General features: G+C 43.4%; 12 pseudogenes; all 12 read left to right on the top strand.

Annotated features, from left to right (window-relative positions):
* The first annotated feature begins 636 nt into the window (after positions 1–636).
* LOC130287922 (U2 spliceosomal RNA) lies at positions 637–901 on the top strand (annotated as a pseudogene).
* A 1458-nt stretch (positions 902–2359) lies between these two features.
* LOC130287753 (U2 spliceosomal RNA) lies at positions 2360–2623 on the top strand (annotated as a pseudogene).
* A 1458-nt stretch (positions 2624–4081) lies between these two features.
* Positions 4082–4345, top strand: LOC130286210 (U2 spliceosomal RNA; annotated as a pseudogene).
* A 1474-nt stretch (positions 4346–5819) lies between these two features.
* LOC130286209 (U2 spliceosomal RNA) lies at positions 5820–6083 on the top strand (annotated as a pseudogene).
* A 1470-nt stretch (positions 6084–7553) lies between these two features.
* LOC130286207 (U2 spliceosomal RNA) lies at positions 7554–7817 on the top strand (annotated as a pseudogene).
* A 1470-nt stretch (positions 7818–9287) lies between these two features.
* Positions 9288–9552, top strand: LOC130287920 (U2 spliceosomal RNA; annotated as a pseudogene).
* Positions 9553–11016: 1464 nt separating this feature from the next.
* LOC130286206 (U2 spliceosomal RNA) lies at positions 11017–11280 on the top strand (annotated as a pseudogene).
* Positions 11281–12731: 1451 nt separating this feature from the next.
* Positions 12732–12995, top strand: LOC130286205 (U2 spliceosomal RNA; annotated as a pseudogene).
* Positions 12996–14461: 1466 nt separating this feature from the next.
* LOC130289821 (U2 spliceosomal RNA) lies at positions 14462–14725 on the top strand (annotated as a pseudogene).
* A 1658-nt stretch (positions 14726–16383) lies between these two features.
* LOC130286204 (U2 spliceosomal RNA) lies at positions 16384–16647 on the top strand (annotated as a pseudogene).
* A 1464-nt stretch (positions 16648–18111) lies between these two features.
* On the top strand, positions 18112–18375 carry LOC130289727 (U2 spliceosomal RNA; annotated as a pseudogene).
* Positions 18376–19844: 1469 nt separating this feature from the next.
* On the top strand, positions 19845–20108 carry LOC130286203 (U2 spliceosomal RNA; annotated as a pseudogene).
* The last annotated feature ends 23 nt before the right edge of the window (positions 20109–20131 follow it).

Genomic DNA, 20131 nt, shown 5'->3' with positions numbered 1-20131 from the left:
CCTTAGCACTTTTAAAATGCCATTCAATGCCACGGGCTAGATGTAAACTGCAGATGACCATGTTGTGGTAGTTACCATGGATACCCAAGTGATGTGTGAGCTAACACATAGGCCCAACAGATTCCAAGAAGGCCAGAATCACCAGCGGCACCACCATCGATTGTCAGGTCACCCGGATTCAGCAAATACCAGAGTCCAAAATGATGCAGGTTTATACTGTTAATTTTCAGTTTATCGTTACAGTTGGTGTTATTCCATGTCGGAAGGGACGCAGCTACAGCCAGTGGGGTAACTAGAGACAGGCAGGCAGCTATGTGCAACAAAGGTAGGTGTGTTGTTTTCATATGCAGATCTGAAATATTGTCTTATATGCAAGAGGAGGAGTGATGGGGGTTCAGGCAAAAGCCAGGCTATGGATTGCATTGCTAAATGCTCCATCAGAGTGCAATGGTCGCCTGTCCTTTTTTTAAGTGATGATGTGGGTTTAGCCTGTGCTGTATGTATGTATGGGTGGCTGACTGCCACCCACCCAGAAAGTGTATGGGAGGCTGGTTGGCTGCCAGCCTTCCTTCCATTCCTATGAGTAATGTGAGTGCTCATGAAGGGGACATGGTTGGGTCCACCCCTTTCCCGGTTATCCCCTCTAGGCCTTTTGGCTTAGATCAAGTGTAAAAAAAGAAAGGATCTTGCGACAGATCGCATCCTGAGGCACGTTTTTTTTTTGTGTGAATACTTGCACTTGGGTGACTTGTGAGCACATACTGATACATACGTTCCCTATCTGGGGACCATAAATTAAATGGATTTTTGAGAAAGGGAGCTGATTTGGAAGCTTGCTTCTGTCGCCCTATGCATTGACCCGATGTGGCAGTATCTTCGGGTAGTGAACAGTGCACCACCCCATTCCAGTGTTAAACAAGAAAGATTCTCATTTAATCCTCCGTGGGTGAGAATTTGAGTTTGAGAATTGGAGACCAAAATGATGAGTTGCACTGACTGGTTTATGAACGTCTATTCATTTAGCGTTTTAATGACCATGTTTGCACACTGATTGGTGTAAAAAAATAAAATAAAACTAAATAATAATAATCTAGCACACCTGTGCAGGTTTGACATGACATGACAGGTAGCTGTCTTGTGGGTGGTGCTGAATCCTGTTAAATGACATGAGGGTCTCATGCCTATACACAAGGGTGTGTCATTGCTGTTGCTTGACCATGCATTGGTTTCTGTGGTCAGTGAATGATAAAAACAAAATTTACCATCCATTGATGGATGGGAAATCCGCCATGAGGCATTTGTTTTTAGAAACTGCTGCTCACAACCAATGTTGCAATGGAGTGTCTCCATCTGCTGGTGGTATTGGAAAGGCATTAGTGCTATGACAGGGTCTGAAGAAGAAGAAGAAGAAGACGGAAAAAAATATATATAAAAAGAAAAAGAGAGAGAGAGAGAGAGACTGACTTAGTGAGCGAGTGAGTGAGAGAGTGAGTGAGAGTGAATGAGTGAGTGAGTGATTGAGTGAGTGAGTGAATGAGTGAGAACAAATGAGTTAAAGCAAGTGAGTGAGAGAGATCGAATGAATGAAAGTCTGAATGACAGAAAGAAAAAAGGATGAAGAAAGAAGCATGAAGAAAAAAAAATGTATATGGAGTTGCTGACATGAGTGCAATCTACAAAGCCGTTGAGGCTGATCCTCATGGGAGGATTATTGCACCAGGACCCTTAGCACTTTTAAAATGCCATTCAATGCCACGGGCTAGATGTAAACTGCAGATGACCATGTTGTGGTAGTTACCATGGATACCCAAGTGATGTGTGAGCTAACACATAGGCCCAACAGATTCCAAGAAGGCCAGAATCACCAGCGGCACCACCATCGATTGTCAGGTCACCCGGATTCAGCAAATACCAGAGTCCAAAATGATGCAGGTTTATACTGTTAATTTTCAGTTTATCGTTACAGTTGGTGTTATTCCATGTCGGAAGGGACGCAGCTACAGCCAGTGGGGTAACTAGAGACAGGCAGGCAGCTATGTGCAACAAAGGTAGGCGTGTTGTTTTCATATGCAGATCTGAAATATTGTCTTATATGCAAGAGGAGGAGTGATGGGGGTTCAGGCAAAAGCCAGGCTATGGATTGCATTGCTAAATGCTCCATCAGAGTGCAATGGTCGCCTGTCCTTTTTTTAAGTGATGATGTGGGTTTAGCCTGTGCTGTATGTATGTATGGGTGGCTGACTGCCACCCACCCAGAAAGTGTATGGGAGGCTGGTTGGCTGCCAGCCTTCCTTCCATTCCTATGAGTAATGTGAGTGCTCATGAAGGGGACATGGTTGGGTCCACCCCTTTCCCGGTTATCCCCTCTAGGCCTTTTGGCTTAGATCAAGTGTAAAAAAAGAAAGGATCTTGCGACAGATCGCATCCTGAGGCACGTTTTTTTTTGTGTGAATACTTGCACTTGGGTGACTTGTGAGCACATACTGATACATACGTTCCCTATCTGGGGACCATAAATTAAATGGATTTTTGAGAAAGGGAGCTGATTTGGAAGCTTGCTTCTGTCGCCCTATGCATTGACCCGATGTGGCAGTATCTTCGGGTACTGAACAGTGCACCACCCCATTCCAGTGTTAAACAAGAAAGATTCTCATTTAATCCTCCGTGGGTGAGAATTTGAGTTTGAGAATTGGAGACCAAAATGATGAGTTGCACTGACTGGTTTATGAACGTCTATTCATTTAGCGTTTTAATGACCATGTTTGCACACTGATTGGTGTAAAAAAATAAAATAAAACTAAATAATAATAATCTAGCACACCTGTGCAGGTTTGACATGACATGACAGGTAGCTGTCTTGTGGGTGGTGCTGAATCCTGTTAAATGACATGAGGGTCTCATGCCTATACACAAGGGTGTGTCATTGCTGTTGCTTGACCATGCATTGGTTTCTGTGGTCAGTGAATGATAAAAACAAAATTTACCATCCATTGATGGATGGGAAATCCGCCATGAGGCATTTGTTTTTAGAAACTGCTGCTCACAACCAATGTTGCAATGGAGTGTCTCCATCTGCTGGTGGTATTGGAAAGGCATTAGTGCTATGACAGGGTCTGAAGAAGAAGAAGAAGAAGACGGAAAAAAATATATATAAAAAGAAAAAGAGAGAGAGAGAGAGAGACTGACTTAGTGAGCGAGTGAGTGAGAGAGTGAGTGAGAGTGAATGAGTGAGTGAGTGATTGAGTGAGTGAGTGAATGAGTGAGAACAAATGAGTTAAAGCAAGTGAGTGAGAGAGATCGAATGAATGAAAGTCTGAATGACAGAAAGAAAAAAGGATGAAGAAAGAAGCATGAAGAAAAAAAAATGTATATGGAGTTGCTGACATGAGTGCAATCTACAAAGCCGTTGAGGCTGATCCTCATGGGAGGATTATTGCACCAGGACCCTTAGCACTTTTAAAATGCCATTCAATGCCACGGGCTAGATGTAAACTGCAGATGACCATGTTGTGGTAGTTACCATGGATACCCAAGTGATGTGTGAGCTAACACATAGGCCCAACAGATTCCAAGAAGGCCAGAATCACCAGCGGCACCACCATCGATTGTCAGGTCACCCGGATTCAGCAAATACCAGAGTCCAAAATGATGCAGGTTTATACTGTTAATTTTCAGTTTATCGTTACAGTTGGTGTTATTCCATGTCGGAAGGGACGCAGCTACAGCCAGTGGGGTAACTAGAGACAGGCAGGCAGCTATGTGCAACAAAGGTAGGCGTGTTGTTTTCATATGCAGATCTGAAATATTGTCTTATATGCAAGAGGAGGAGTGATGGGGGTTCAGGCAAAAGCCAGGCTATGGATTGCATTGCTAAATGCTCCATCAGAGTGCAATGGTCGCCTGTCCTTTTTTTAAGTGATGATGTGGGTTTAGCCTGTGCTGTATGTATGTATGGGTGGCTGACTGCCACCCACCCAGAAAGTGTATGGGAGGCTGGTTGGCTGCCAGCCTTCCTTCCATTCCTATGAGTAATGTGAGTGCTCATGAAGGGGACATGGTTGGGTCCACCCCTTTCCCGGTTATCCCCTCTAGGCCTTTTGGCTTAGATCAAGTGTAAAAAAAGAAAGGATCTTGCGACAGATCGCATCCTGAGGCACGTTTTTTTTTGTGTGAATACTTGCACTTGGGTGACTTGTGAGCACATACTGATACATACGTTCCCTATCTGGGGACCATAAATTAAATGGATTTTTGAGAAAGGGAGCTGATTTGGAAGCTTGCTTCTGTCGCCCTATGCATTGACCCGATGTGGCAGTATCTTCGGGTAGTGAACAGTGCACCACCCCATTCCAGTGTTAAACAAGAAAGATTCTCATTTAATCCTCCGTGGGTGAGAATTTGAGTTTGAGAATTGGAGACCAAAATGATGAGTTGCACTGACTGGTTTATGAACGTCTATTCATTTAGCGTTTTAATGACCATGTTTGCACACTGATTGGTGTAAAAAAATAAAATAAAACTAAATAATAATAATCTAGCACACCTGTGCAGGTTTGACATGACATGACAGGTAGCTGTCTTGTGGGTGGTGCTGAATCCTGTTAAATGACATGAGGGTCTCATGCCTATACACAAGGGTGTGTCATTGCTGTTGCTTGACCATGCATTGGTTTCTGTGGTCAGTGAATGATAAAAACAAAATTTACCATCCATTGATGGATGGGAAATCCGCCATGAGGCATTTGTTTTTAGAAACTGCTGCTCACAACCAATGTTGCAATGGAGTGTCTCCATCTGCTGGTGGTATTGGAAAGGCATTAGTGCTATGACAGGGTCTGAAGAAGAAGAAGAAGAAGAAGAAGAAGAAGACGGAAAAAAATATATATAAAAAGAAAAAGAGAGAGAGAGAGAGAGAGACTGACTTAGTGAGCGAGTGAGTGAGAGAGTGAGAGTGAGTGAGAGTGAATGAGTGAGTGAGTGATTGAGTGAGTGAGTGAGTGAGAACAAATAAGTTAAAGCAAGTGAGTGAGAGAGATCGAATGAATGAAAGTCTGAATGACAGAAAGAAAAAAGGATGAAGAAAGAAGCATGAAGAAAAAAAAATGTATATGGAGTTGCTGACATGAGTGCAATCTACAAAGCCGTTGAGGCTGATCCTCATGGGAGGATTATTGCACCAGGACCCTTAGCACTTTTAAAATGCCATTCAATGCCACGGGCTAGATGTAAACTGCAGATGACCATGTTGTGGTAGTTACCATGGATACCCAAGTGATGTGTGAGCTAACACATAGGCCCAACAGATTCCAAGAAGGCCAGAATCACCAGCGGCACCACCATCGATTGTCAGGTCACCCGGATTCAGCAAATACCAGAGTCCAAAATGATGCAGGTTTATACTGTTAATTTTCAGTTTATCGTTACAGTTGGTGTTATTCCATGTCGGAAGGGACGCAGCTACAGCCAGTGGGGTAACTAGAGACAGGCAGGCAGCTATGTGCAACAAAGGTAAGCGTGTTGTTTTCATATGCAGATCTGAAATATTGTCTTATATGCAAGAGGAGGAGTGATGGGGGTTCAGGCAAAAGCCAGGCTATGGATTGCATTGCTAAATGCTCCATCAGAGTGCAATGGTCGCCTGTCCTTTTTTTAAGTGATGATGTGGGTTTAGCCTGTGCTGTATGTATGTATGGGTGGCTGACTGCCACCCACCCAGAAAGTGTATGGGAGGCTGGTTGGCTGCCAGCCTTCCTTCCATTCCTATGAGTAATGTGAGTGCTCATGAAGGGGACATGGTTGGGTCCACCCCTTTCCCGGTTATCCCCTCTAGGCCTTTTGGCTTAGATCAAGTGTAAAAAAAGAAAGGATCTTGCGACAGATCGCATCCTGAGGCACGTTTTTTTTTGTGTGAATACTTGCACTTGGGTGACTTGTGAGCACATACTGATACATACGTTCCCTATCTGGGGACCATAAATTAAATGGATTTTTGAGAAAGGGAGCTGATTTGGAAGCTTGCTTCTGTCGCCCTATGCATTGACCCGATGTGGCAGTATCTTCGGGTAGTGAACAGTGCACCACCCCATTCCAGTGTTAAACAAGAAAGATTCTCATTTAATCCTCCGTGGGTGAGAATTTGAGTTTGAGAATTGGAGACCAAAATGATGAGTTGCACTGACTGGTTTATGAACGTCTATTCATTTAGCGTTTTAATGACCATGTTTGCACACTGATTGGTGTAAAAAAATAAAATAAAACTAAATAATAATAATCTAGCACACCTGTGCAGGTTTGACATGACATGACAGGTAGCTGTCTTGTGGGTGGTGCTGAATCCTGTTAAATGACATGAGGGTCTCATGCCTATACACAAGGGTGTGTCATTGCTGTTGCTTGACCATGCATTGGTTTCTGTGGTCAGTGAATGATAAAAACAAAATTTACCATCCATTGATGGATGGGAAATCCGCCATGAGGCATTTGTTTTTAGAAACTGCTGCTCACAACCAATGTTGCAATGGAGTGTCTCCATCTGCTGGTGGTATTGGAAAGGCATTAGTGCTATGACAGGGTCTGAAGAAGAAGAAGAAGAAGAAGAAGACGGAAAAAAATATATATAAAAAGAAAAAGAGAGAGAGAGAGAGAGACTGACTTAGTGAGCGAGTGAGTGAGAGAGTGAGAGTGAGTGAGAGTGAATGAGTGAGTGAGTGATTGAGTGAGTGAGTGAGTGAGTGAGAACAAATGAGTTAAAGCAAGTGAGTGAGAGAGATCGAATGAATGAAAGTCTGAATGACAGAAAGAAAAAAGGATGAAGAAAGAAGCATGAAGAAAAAAAAATGTATATGGAGTTGCTGACATGAGTGCAATCTACAAAGCCGTTGAGGCTGATCCTCATGGGAGGATTATTGCACCAGGACCCTTAGCACTTTTAAAATGCCATTCAATGCCACGGGCTAGATGTAAACTGCAGATGACCATGTTGTGGTAGTTACCATGGATACCCAAGTGATGTGTGAGCTAACACATAGGCCCAACAGATTCCAAGAAGGCCAGAATCACCAGCGGCACCACCATCGATTGTCAGGTCACCCGGATTCAGCAAATACCAGAGTCCAAAATGATGCAGGTTTATACTGTTAATTTTCAGTTTATCGTTACAGTTGGTGTTATTCCATGTCGGAAGGGACGCAGCTACAGCCAGTGGGGTAACTAGAGACAGGCAGGCAGCTATGTGCAACAAAGGTAGGCGTGTTGTTTTCATATGCAGATCTGAAATATTGTCTTATATGCAAGAGGAGGAGTGATGGGGGTTCAGGCAAAAGCCAGGCTATGGATTGCATTGCTAAATGCTCCATCAGAGTGCAATGGTCGCCTGTCCTTTTTTTAAGTGATGATGTGGGTTTAGCCTGTGCTGTATGTATGTATGGGTGGCTGACTGCCACCCACCCAGAAAGTGTATGGGAGGCTGGTTGGCTGCCAGCCTTCCTTCCATTCCTATGAGTAATGTGAGTGCTCATGAAGGGGACATGGTTGGGTCCACCCCTTTCCCGGTTATCCCCTCTAGGCCTTTTGGCTTAGATCAAGTGTAAAAAAAGAAAGGATCTTGCGACAGATCGCATCCTGAGGCACGTTTTTTTTTGTGTGAATACTTGCACTTGGGTGACTTGTGAGCACATACTGATACATACGTTCCCTATCTGGGGACCATAAATTAAATGGATTTTTGAGAAAGGGAGCTGATTTGGAAGCTTGCTTCTGTCGCCCTATGCATTGACCCGATGTGGCAGTATCTTCGGGTAGTGAACAGTGCACCACCCCATTCCAGTGTTAAACAAGAAAGATTCTCATTTAATCCTCCGTGGGTGAGAATTTGAGTTTGAGAATTGGAGACCAAAATGATGAGTTGCACTGACTGGTTTATGAACGTCTATTCATTTAGCGTTTTAATGACCATGTTTGCACACTGATTGGTGTAAAAAAATAAAATAAAACTAAATAATAATAATCTAGCACACCTGTGCAGGTTTGACATGACATGACAGGTAGCTGTCTTGTGGGTGGTGCTGAATCCTGTTAAATGACATGAGGGTCTCATGCCTATACACAAGGGTGTGTCATTGCTGTTGCTTGACCATGCATTGGTTTCTGTGGTCAGTGAATGATAAAAACAAAATTTACCATCCATTGATGGATGGGAAATCCGCCATGAGGCATTTGTTTTTAGAAACTGCTGCTCACAACCAATGTTGCAATGGAGTGTCTCCATCTGCTGGTGGTATTGGAAAGGCATTAGTGCTATGACAGGGTCTGAAGAAGAAGAAGAAGAAGAAGAAGACGGAAAAAAATATATATAAAAAGAAAAAGAGAGAGAGAGAGAGAGACTGACTTAGTGAGCGAGTGAGTGAGAGAGTGAGAGTGAGTGAGAGTGAATGAGTGAGTGAGTGATTGAGTGAGTGAGTGAGTGAGTGAGAACAAATGAGTTAAAGCAAGTGAGTGAGAGAGATCGAATGAATGAAAGTCTGAATGACAGAAAGAAAAAAGGATGAAGAAAGAAGCATGAAGAAAAAAAAATGTATATGGAGTTGCTGACATGAGTGCAATCTACAAAGCCGTTGAGGCTGATCCTCATGGGAGGATTATTGCACCAGGACCCTTAGCACTTTTAAAATGCCATTCAATGCCACGGGCTAGATGTAAACTGCAGATGACCATGTTGTGGTAGTTACCATGGATACCCAAGTGATGTGTGAGCTAACACATAGGCCCAACAGATTCCAAGAAGGCCAGAATCACCAGCGGCACCACCATCGATTGTCAGGTCACCCGGATTCAGCAAATACCAGAGTCCAAAATGATGCAGGTTTATACTGTTAATTTTCAGTTTATCGTTACAGTTGGTGTTATTCCATGTCGGAAGGGACGCAGCTACAGCCAGTGGGGTAACTAGAGACAGGCAGGCAGCTATGTGCAACAAAGGTAGGCGTGTTGTTTTCATATGCAGATCTGAAATATTGTCTTATATGCAAGAGGAGGAGTGATGGGGGTTCAGGCAAAAGCCAGGCTATGGATTGCATTGCTAAATGCTCCATCAGAGTGCAATGGTCGCCTGTCCTTTTTTTAAGTGATGATGTGGGTTTAGCCTGTGCTGTATGTATGTATGGGTGGCTGACTGCCACCCACCCAGAAAGTGTATGGGAGGCTGGTTGGCTGCCAGCCTTCCTTCCATTCCTATGAGTAATGTGAGTGCTCATGAAGGGGACATGGTTGGGTCCACCCCTTTCCCGGTTATCCCCTCTAGGCCTTTTGGCTTAGATCAAGTGTAAAAAAAGAAAGGATCTTGCGACAGATCGCATCCTGAGGCACGTTTTTTTTTTGTGTGAATACTTGCACTTGGGTGACTTGTGAGCACATACTGATACATACGTTCCCTATCTGGGGACCATAAATTAAATGGATTTTTGAGAAAGGGAGCTGATTTGGAAGCTTGCTTCTGTCGCCCTATGCATTGACCCGATGTGGCAGTATCTTCGGGTAGTGAACAGTGCACCACCCCATTCCAGTGTTAAACAAGAAAGATTCTCATTTAATCCTCCGTGGGTGAGAATTTGAGTTTGAGAATTGGAGACCAAAATGATGAGTTGCACTGACTGGTTTATGAACGTCTATTCATTTAGCGTTTTAATGACCATGTTTGCACACTGATTGGTGTAAAAAAATAAAATAAAACTAAATAATAATAATCTAGCACACCTGTGCAGGTTTGACATGACATGACAGGTAGCTGTCTTGTGGGTGGTGCTGAATCCTGTTAAATGACATGAGGGTCTCATGCCTATACACAAGGGTGTGTCATTGCTGTTGCTTGACCATGCATTGGTTTCTGTGGTCAGTGAATGATAAAAACAAAATTTACCATCCATTGATGGATGGGAAATCCGCCATGAGGCATTTGTTTTTAGAAACTGCTGCTCACAACCAATGTTGCAATGGAGTGTCTCCATCTGCTGGTGGTATTGGAAAGGCATTAGTGCTATGACAGGGTCTGAAGAAGAAGAAGAAGAAGACGGAAAAAAATATATATAAAAAGAAAAAGAGAGAGAGAGAGAGAGACTGACTTAGTGAGCGAGTGAGTGAGAGAGTGAGAGTGAGTGAGAGTGAATGAGTGAGTGAGTGATTGAGTGAGTGAGTGAGTGAGTGAGAACAAATGAGTTAAAGCAAGTGAGTGAGAGAGATCGAATGAATGAAAGTCTGAATGACAGAAAGAAAAAAGGATGAAGAAAGAAGCATGAAGAAAAAAAAATGTATATGGAGTTGCTGACATGAGTGCAATCTACAAAGCCGTTGAGGCTGATCCTCATGGGAGGATTATTGCACCAGGACCCTTAGCACTTTTAAAATGCCATTCAATGCCACGGGCTAGATGTAAACTGCAGATGACCATGTTGTGGTAGTTACCATGGATACCCAAGTGATGTGTGAGCTAACACATAGGCCCAACAGATTCCAAGAAGGCCAGAATCACCAGCGGCACCACCATCGATTGTCAGGTCACCCGGATTCAGCAAATACCAGAGTCCAAAATGATGCAGGTTTATACTGTTAATTTTCAGTTTATCGTTACAGTTGGTGTTATTCCATGTCGGAAGGGACGCAGCTACAGCCAGTGGGGTAACTAGAGACAGGCAGGCAGCTATGTGCAACAAAGGTAGGCGTGTTGTTTTCATATGCAGATCTGAAATATTGTCTTATATGCAAGAGGAGGAGTGATGGGGGTTCAGGCAAAAGCCAGGCTATGGATTGCATTGCTAAATGCTCCATCAGAGTGCAATGGTCGCCTGTCCTTTTTTTAAGTGATGATGTGGGTTTAGCCTGTGCTGTATGTATGTATGGGTGGCTGACTGCCACCCACCCAGAAAGTGTATGGGAGGCTGGTTGGCTGCCAGCCTTCCTTCCATTCCTATGAGTAATGTGAGTGCTCATGAAGGGGACATGGTTGGGTCCACCCCTTTCCCGGTTATCCCCTCTAGGCCTTTTGGCTTAGATCAAGTGTAAAAAAAGAAAGGATCTTGCGACAGATCGCATCCTGAGGCACGTTTTTTTTTGTGTGAATACTTGCACTTGGGTGACTTGTGAGCACATACTGATACATACGTTCCCTATCTGGGGACCATAAATTAAATGGATTTTTGAGAAAGGGAGCTGATTTGGAAGCTTGCTTCTGTCGCCCTATGCATTGACCCGATGTGGCAGTATCTTCGGGTAGTGAACAGTGCACCACCCCATTCCAGTGTTAAACAAGAAAGATTCTCATTTAATCCTCCGTGGGTGAGAATTTGAGTTTGAGAATTGGAGACCAAAATGATGAGTTGCACTGACTGGTTTATGAACGTCTATTCATTTAGCGTTTTAATGACCATGTTTGCACACTGATTGGTGTAAAAAAATAAAATAAAACTAAATAATAATAATCTAGCACACCTGTGCAGGTTTGACATGACATGACAGGTAGCTGTCTTGTGGGTGGTGCTGAATCCTGTTAAATGACATGAGGGTCTCATGCCTATACACAAGGGTGTGTCATTGCTGTTGCTTGACCATGCATTGGTTTCTGTGGTCAGTGAATGATAAAAACAAAATTTACCATCCATTGATGGATGGGAAATCTGCCATGAGGCATTTGTTTTTAGAAACTGCTGCTCACAACCAATGTTGCAATGGAGTGTCTCCATCTGCTGGTGGTATTGGAAAGGCATTAGTGCTATGACAGGGTCTGAAGAAGAAGAAGAAGAAGAAGACGGAAAAAAATATATATAAAAAGAAAAAGAGAGAGAGAGAGAGAGACTGACTTAGTGAGCGAGTGAGTGAGAGAGTGAGAGTGAGTGAGAGTGAATGATTGAGTGAGTGAGTGAGTGAGAACAAATGAGTTAAAGCAAGTGAGTGAGAGAGATCGAATGAATGAAAGTCTGAATGACAGAAAGAAAAAAGGATGAAGAAAGAAGCATGAAGAAAAAAAAATGTATATGGAGTTGCTGACATGAGTGCAATCTACAAAGCCGTTGAGGCTGATCCTCATGGGAGGATTATTGCACCAGGACCCTTAGCACTTTTAAAATGCCATTCAATGCCACGGGCTAGATGTAAACTGCAGATGACCATGTTGTGGTAGTTACCATGGATACCCAAGTGATGTGTGAGCTAACACATAGGCCCAACAGATTCCAAGAAGGCCAGAATCACCAGCGGCACCACCATCGATTGTCAGGTCACCCGGATTCAGCAAATACCAGAGTCCAAAATGATGCAGGTTTATACTGTTAATTTTCAGTTTATCGTTACAGTTGGTGTTATTCCATGTCGGAAGGGACGCAGCTACAGCCAGTGGGGTAACTAGAGACAGGCAGGCAGCTATGTGCAACAAAGGTAGGCGTGTTGTTTTCATATGCAGATCTGAAATATTGTCTTATATGCAAGAGGAGGAGTGATGGGGGTTCAGGCAAAAGCCAGGCTATGGATTGCATTGCTAAATGCTCCATCAGAGTGCAATGGTCGCCTGTCCTTTTTTTAAGTGATGATGTGGGTTTAGCCTGTGCTGTATGTATGTATGGGTGGCTGACTGCCACCCACCCAGAAAGTGTATGGGAGGCTGGTTGGCTGCCAGCCTTCCTTCCATTCCTATGAGTAATGTGAGTGCTCATGAAGGGGACATGGTTGGGTCCACCCCTTTCCCGGTTATCCCCTCTAGGCCTTTTGGCTTAGATCAAGTGTAAAAAAAGAAAGGATCTTGCGACAGATCGCATCCTGAGGCACGTTTTTTTTTGTGTGAATACTTGCACTTGGGTGACTTGTGAGCACATACTGATACATACGTTCCCTATCTGGGGACCATAAATTAAATGGATTTTTGAGAAAGGGAGCTGATTTGGAAGCTTGCTTCTGTCGCCCTATGCATTGACCCGATGTGGCAGTATCTTCGGGTAGTGAACAGTGCACCACCCCATTCCAGTGTTAAACAAGAAAGATTCTCATTTAATCCTCCGTGGGTGAGAATTTGAGTTTGAGAATTGGAGACCAAAATGATGAGTTGCACTGACTGGTTTATGAACGTCTATTCATTTAGCGTTTTAATGACCATGTTTGCACACTGATTGGTGTAAAAAAATAAAATAAAACTAAATAATAATAATCTAGCACACCTGTGCAGGTTTGACATGACATGACAGGTAGCTGTCTTGTGGGTGGTGCTGAATCCTGTTAAATGACATGAGGGTCTCATGCCTATACACAAGGGTGTGTCATTGCTGTTGCTTGACCATGCATTGGTTTCTGTGGTCAGTGAATGATAAAAACAAAATTTACCATCCATTGATGGATGGGAAATCCGCCATGAGGCATTTGTTTTTAGAAACTGCTGCTCACAACCAATGTTGCAATGGAGTGTCTCCATCTGCTGGTGGTATTGGAAAGGCATTAGTGCTATGACAGGGTCTGAAGAAGAAGAAGAAGAAGACGGAAAAAAATATATATAAAAAGAAAAAGAGAGAGAGAGAGAGAGAGACTGACTTAGTGAGCGAGTGAGTGAGAGAGTGAGAGTGAGTGAGAGTGAATGAGTGAGTGAGTGATTGAGTGAGTGAGTGAGTGAGTGAGAACAAATGAGTTAAAGCAAGTGAGTGAGAGAGATCGAATGAATGAAAGTCTGAATGACAGAAAGAAAAAAGGATGAAGAAAGAAGCATGAAGAAAAAAAAATGTATATGGAGTTGCTGACATGAGTGCAATCTACAAAGCCGTTGAGGCTGATCCTCATGGGAGGATTATTGCACCAGGACCCTTAGCACTTTTAAAATGCCATTCAATGCCACGGGCTAGATGTAAACTGCAGATGACCATGTTGTGGTAGTTACCATGGATACCCAAGTGATGTGTGAGCTAACACATAGGCCCAACAGATTCCAAGAAGGCCAGAATCACCAGCGGCACCACCATCGATTGTCAGGTCACCCGGATTCAGCAAATACCAGAGTCCAAAATGATGCAGGTTTATACTGTTAATTTTCAGTTTATCGTTACAGTTGGTGTTATTCCATGTCGGAAGGGACGCAGCTACAGCCAGTGGGGTAACTAGATACAGGCAGGCAGCTATGTGCAACAAAGGTAGGCGTGTTGTTTTCATATGCAGATCTGAAATATTGTCTTATATGCAAGAGGAGGAGTGATGGGGGTTCAGGCAAAAGCCAGGCTATGGATTGCATTGCTAAATGCTCCATCAGAGTGCAATGGTCGCCTGTCCTTTTTTTAAGTGATGATGTGGGTTTAGCCTGTGCTGTATGTATGTATGGGTGGCTGACTGCCACCCACCCAGAAAGTGTATGGGAGGCTGGTTGGCTGCCAGCCTTCCTTCCATTCCTATGAGTAATGTGAGTGCTCATGAAGGGGACATGGTTGGGTCCACCCCTTTCCCGGTTATCCCCTCTAGGCCTTTTGGCTTAGATCAAGTGTAAAAAAAGAAAGGATCTTGCGACAGATCGCATCCTGAGGCACGTTTTTTTTTGTGTGAATACTTGCACTTGGGTGACTTGTGAGCACATACTGATACATATGTTCCCTATCTGGGGACCATAAATTAAATGGATTTTTGAGAAAGGGAGCTGATTTGGAAGCTTCCTTCTGTCGCCCTATGCATTGACCCGATGTGGCAGTATCTTCGGGTAGTGAACAGTGCACCACCCCATTCCAGTGTTAAACAAGAAAGATTCTCATTTAATCCTCCGTGGGTGAGAATTTGAGTTTGAGAATTGGAGACCAAAATGATGAGTTGCACTGACTGGTTTATGAACGTCTATTCATTTAGCGTTTTAATGACCATGTTTGCACACTGATTGGTGTAAAAAAATAAAATAAAACTAAATAATAATAATCTAGCACACCTGTGCAGGTTTGACATGACATGACAGGTAGCTGTCTTGTGGGTGGTGCTGAATCCTGTTAAATGACATGAGGGTCTCATGCCTATACACAAGGGTGTGTCATTGCTGTTGCTTGACCATGCATTGGTTTCTGTGGTCAGTGAATGATAAAAACAAAATTTACCATCCATTGATGGATGGTTGAAATAATTTTTATTGGATTTCTTTTTTTGAGAAATTTACAACAAAGGAAAGAATTAATATTTCTACATACAGCTGAGTGATCGCTTTAGTAATATTTATATAACTGTGTTATATTTGTTATGTATTGTTCCTTGGCCACGTGGTTTTCTTTGGCCAATCTTTCCATTGATGGATGGGAAATCCGCCATGAGGCATTTGTTTTTAGAAACTGCTGCTCACAACCAATGTTGCAATGGAGTGTCTCCATCTGCTGGTGGTATTGGAAAGGCATTAGTGCTATGACAGGGTCTGAAGAAGAAGAAGAAGAAGAAGACGGAAAAAAATATATATAAAAAGAAAAAGAGAGAGAGAGAGAGAGACTGACTTAGTGAGCGAGTGAGTGAGAGAGTGAGAGTGAGTGAGAGTGAATGAGTGAGTGAGTGATTGAGTGAGTGAGTGAGTGAGTGAGTGAGTGAGTGAGAACAAATGAGTTAAAGCAAGTGAGTGAGAGAGATCGAATGAATGAAAGTCTGAATGACAGAAAGAAAAAAGGATGAAGAAAGAAGCATGAAGAAAAAAAAATGTATATGGAGTTGCTGACATGAGTGCAATCTACAAAGCCGTTGAGGCTGATCCTCATGGGAGGATTATTGCACCAGGACCCTTAGCACTTTTAAAATGCCATTCAATGCCACGGGCTAGATGTAAACTGCAGATGACCATGTTGTGGTAGTTACCATGGATACCCAAGTGATGTGTGAGCTAACACATAGGCCCAACAGATTCCAAGAAGGCCAGAATCACCAGCGGCACCACCATCGATTGTCAGGTCACCCGGATTCAGCAAATACCAGAGTCCAAAATGATGCAGGTTTATACTGTTAATTTTCAGTTTATCGTTACAGTTGGTGTTATTCCATGTCGGAAGGGACGCAGCTACAGCCAGTGGGGTAACTAGAGACAGGCAGGCAGCTATGTGCAACAAAGGTAGGCGTGTTGTTTTCATATGCAGATCTGAAATATTGTCTTATATGCAAGAGGAGGAGTGATGGGGGTTCAGGCAAAAGCCAGGCTATGGATTGCATTGCTAAATGCTCCATCAGAGTGCAATGGTCGCCTGTCCTTTTTTTAAGTGATGATGTGGGTTTAGCCTGTGCTGTATGTATGTATGGGTGGCTGACTGCCACCCACCCAGAAAGTGTATGGGAGGCTGGTTGGCTGCCAGCCTTCCTTCCATTCCTATGAGTAATGTGAGTGCTCATGAAGGGGACATGGTTGGGTCCACCCCTTTCCCGGTTATCCCCTCTAGGCCTTTTGGCTTAGATCAAGTGTAAAAAAAGAAAGGATCTTGCGACAGATCGCATCCTGAGGCACGTTTTTTTTTGTGTGAATACTTGCACTTGGGTGACTTGTGAGCACATACTGATACATACGTTCCCTATCTGGGGACCATAAATTAAATGGATTTTTGAGAAAGGGAGCTGATTTGGAAGCTTGCTTCTGTCGCCCTATGCATTGACCCGATGTGGCAGTATCTTCGGGTAGTGAACAGTGCACCACCCCATTCCAGTGTTAAACAAGAAAGATTCTCATTTAATCCTCCGTGGGTGAGAATTTGAGTTTGAGAATTGGAGACCAAAATGATGAGTTGCACTGACTGGTTTATGAACGTCTATTCATTTAGCGTTTTAATGACCATGTTTGCACACTGATTGGTGTAAAAAAATAAAATAAAACTAAATAATAATAATCTAGCACACCTGTGCAGGTTTGACATGACATGACAGGTAGCTGTCTTGTGGGTGGTGCTGAATCCTGTTAAATGACATGAGGGTCTCATGCCTATACACAAGGGTGTGTCATTGCTGTTGCTTGACCATGCATTGGTTTCTGTGGTCAGTGAATGATAAAAACAAAATTTACCATCCATTGATGGATGGGAAATCCGCCATGAGGCATTTGTTTTTAGAAACTGCTGCTCACAACCAATGTTGCAATGGAGTGTCTCCATCTGCTGGTGGTATTGGAAAGGCATTAGTGCTATGACAGGGTCTGAAGAAGAAGAAGAAGAAGACGGAAAAAAATATATATAAAAAGAAAAAGAGAGAGAGAGAGAGAGACTGACTTAGTGAGCGAGTGAGTGAGAGAGTGAGAGTGAGTGAGAGTGAATGAGTGAGTGAGTGATTGAGTGAGTGAGTGAGTGAGTGAGAACAAATGAGTTAAAGCAAGTGAGTGAGAGAGATCGAATGAATGAAAGTCTGAATGACAGAAAGAAAAAAGGATGAAGAAAGAAGCATGAAGAAAAAAAAATGTATATGGAGTTGCTGACATGAGTGCAATCTACAAAGCCGTTGAGGCTGATCCTCATGGGAGGATTATTGCACCAGGACCCTTAGCACTTTTAAAATGCCATTCAATGCCACGGGCTAGATGTAAACTGCAGATGACCATGTTGTGGTAGTTACCATGGATACCCAAGTGATGTGTGAGCTAACACATAGGCCCAACAGATTCCAAGAAGGCCAGAATCACCAGCGGCACCACCATCGATTGTCAGGTCACCCGGATTCAGCAAATACCAGAGTCCAAAATGATGCAGGTTTATACTGTTAATTTTCAGTTTATCGTTACAGTTGGTGTTATTCCATGTCGGAAGGGACGCAGCTACAGCCAGTGGGGTAACTAGAGACAGGCAGGCAGCTATGTGCAACAAAGGTAGGCGTGTTGTTTTCATATGCAGATCTGAAATATTGTCTTATATGCAAGAGGAGGAGTGATGGGGGTTCAGGCAAAAGCCAGGCTATGGATTGCATTGCTAAATGCTCCATCAGAGTGCAATGGTCGCCTGTCCTTTTTTTAAGTGATGATGTGGGTTTAGCCTGTGCTGTATGTATGTATGGGTGGCTGACTGCCACCCACCCAGAAAGTGTATGGGAGGCTGGTTGGCTGCCAGCCTTCCTTCCATTCCTATGAGTAATGTGAGTGCTCATGAAGGGGACATGGTTGGGTCCACCCCTTTCCCGGTTATCCCCTCTAGGCCTTTTGGCTTAGATCAAGTGTAAAAAAAGAAAGGATCTTGCGACAGATCGCATCCTGAGGCACGTTTTTTTTTGTGTGAATACTTGCACTTGGGTGACTTGTGAGCACATACTGATACATACGTTCCCTATCTGGGGACCATAAATTAAATGGATTTTTGAGAAAGGGAGCTGATTTGGAAGCTTGCTTCTGTCGCCCTATGAATTGACCCGATGTGGCAGTATCTTCGGGTAGTGAACAGTGCACCACCCCATTCCAGTGTTAAACAAGAAAGATTCTCATTTAATCCTCCGTGGGTGAGAATTTGAGTTTGAGAATTGGAGACCAAAATGATGAGTTGCACTGACTGGTTTATGAACGTCTATTCATTTAGCGTTTTAATGACCATGTTTGCACACTGATTGGTGTAAAAAAATAAAATAAAACTAAATAATAATAATCTAGCACACCTGTGCAGGTTTGACATGACATGACAGGTAGCTGTCTTGTGGGTGGTGCTGAATCCTGTTAAATGACATGAGGGTCTCATGCCTATACACAAGGGTGTGTCATTGCTGTTGCTTGACCATGCATTGGTTTCTGTGGTCAGTGAATGATAAAAACAAAATTTACCATCCATTGATGGATGGGAAATCCGCCATGAGGCATTTGTTTTTAGAAACTGCTGCTCACAACCAATGTTGCAATGGAGTGTCTCCATCTGCTGGTGGTATTGGAAAGGCATTAGTGCTATGACAGGGTCTGAAGAAGAAGAAGAAGAAGAAGACGGAAAAAAATATATATAAAAAGAAAAAGAGAGAGAGAGAGAGAGAGACTGACTTAGTGAGCGAGTGAGTGAGAGAGTGAGAGTGAGTGAGAGTGAATGAGTGAGTGAGTGATTGAGTGAGTGAGTGAGTGAGTGAGAACAAATGAGTTAAAGCAAGTGAGTGAGAGAGATCGAATGAATGAAAGTCTGAATGACAGAAAGAAAAAAGGATGAAGAAAGAAGCATGAAGAAAAAAAAATGTATATGGAGTTGCTGACATGAGTGCAATCTACAAAGCCGTTGAGGCTGATCCTCATGGGAGGATTATTGCACCAGGACCCTTAGCACTTTTAAAATGCCATTCAATGCCACGGGCTAGATGTAAACTGCAGATGACCATGTTGTGGTAGTTACCATGGATACCCAAGTGATGTGTGAGCTAACACATAGGCCCAACAGATTCCAAGAAGGCCAGAATCACCAGCGGCACCACCATCGATTGTCAGGTCACCCGGATTCAGCAAATACCAGAGTCCAAAATGATGCAGGTTTATACTGTTAATTTTCAGTTTATCGTTACAGTTGGTGTTATTCCATGTCGGAAGGGACGCAGCTACAGCCAGTGGGGTAACTAGAGACAGGCAGGCAGCTATGTGCAACAAAGGTAGGCGTGTTGTTTTCATATGCAGATCTGAAATATTGTCTTATATGCAAGAGGAGGAGTGATGGGGGTTCAGGCAAAAGCCAGGCTATGGATTGCATTGCTAAATGCTCCATCAGAGTGCAATGGTCGCCTGTCCTTTTTTTAAGTGATGATGTGGGTTTAGCCTGTGCTGTATGTATGTATGGGTGGCTGACTGCCACCCACCCAGAAAGTGTATGGGAGGCTGGTTGGCTGCCAGCCTTCCTTCCATTCCTATGAATAATGTGAGTGCTCATGAAGGGGACATGGTTGGGTCCACCCCTTTCCCGGTTATCCCCTCTAGGCCTTTTGGCTTAGATCAAGTGTAAAAAAAGAAAGGATCTTGCGACAGATCGCATCCTGAGGCACGTTTTTTTTTGTGTGAATACTTGCACTTGGGTGACTTGTGAGCACATACTGATACATACGTTCCCTATCTGGGGACCATAAATTAAATGGATTTTTGAGAAAGGGAGCTGATTTGGAAGCTTGCTTCTGTCGCCCTATGCATTGACCCGATGTGGCAGTATCTTCGGGTAGTGAACAGTGCACCACCCCATTCCAGTGTTAAACAAGAAAG

This window comes from Hyla sarda, chromosome 8 (assembly GCF_029499605.1).
Source record: "Hyla sarda isolate aHylSar1 chromosome 8, aHylSar1.hap1, whole genome shotgun sequence".
Classification (NCBI taxonomy): domain Eukaryota; kingdom Metazoa; phylum Chordata; class Amphibia; order Anura; family Hylidae; genus Hyla; species Hyla sarda.
This window is presented reverse-complemented; position numbering and strand designations above follow the sequence as displayed.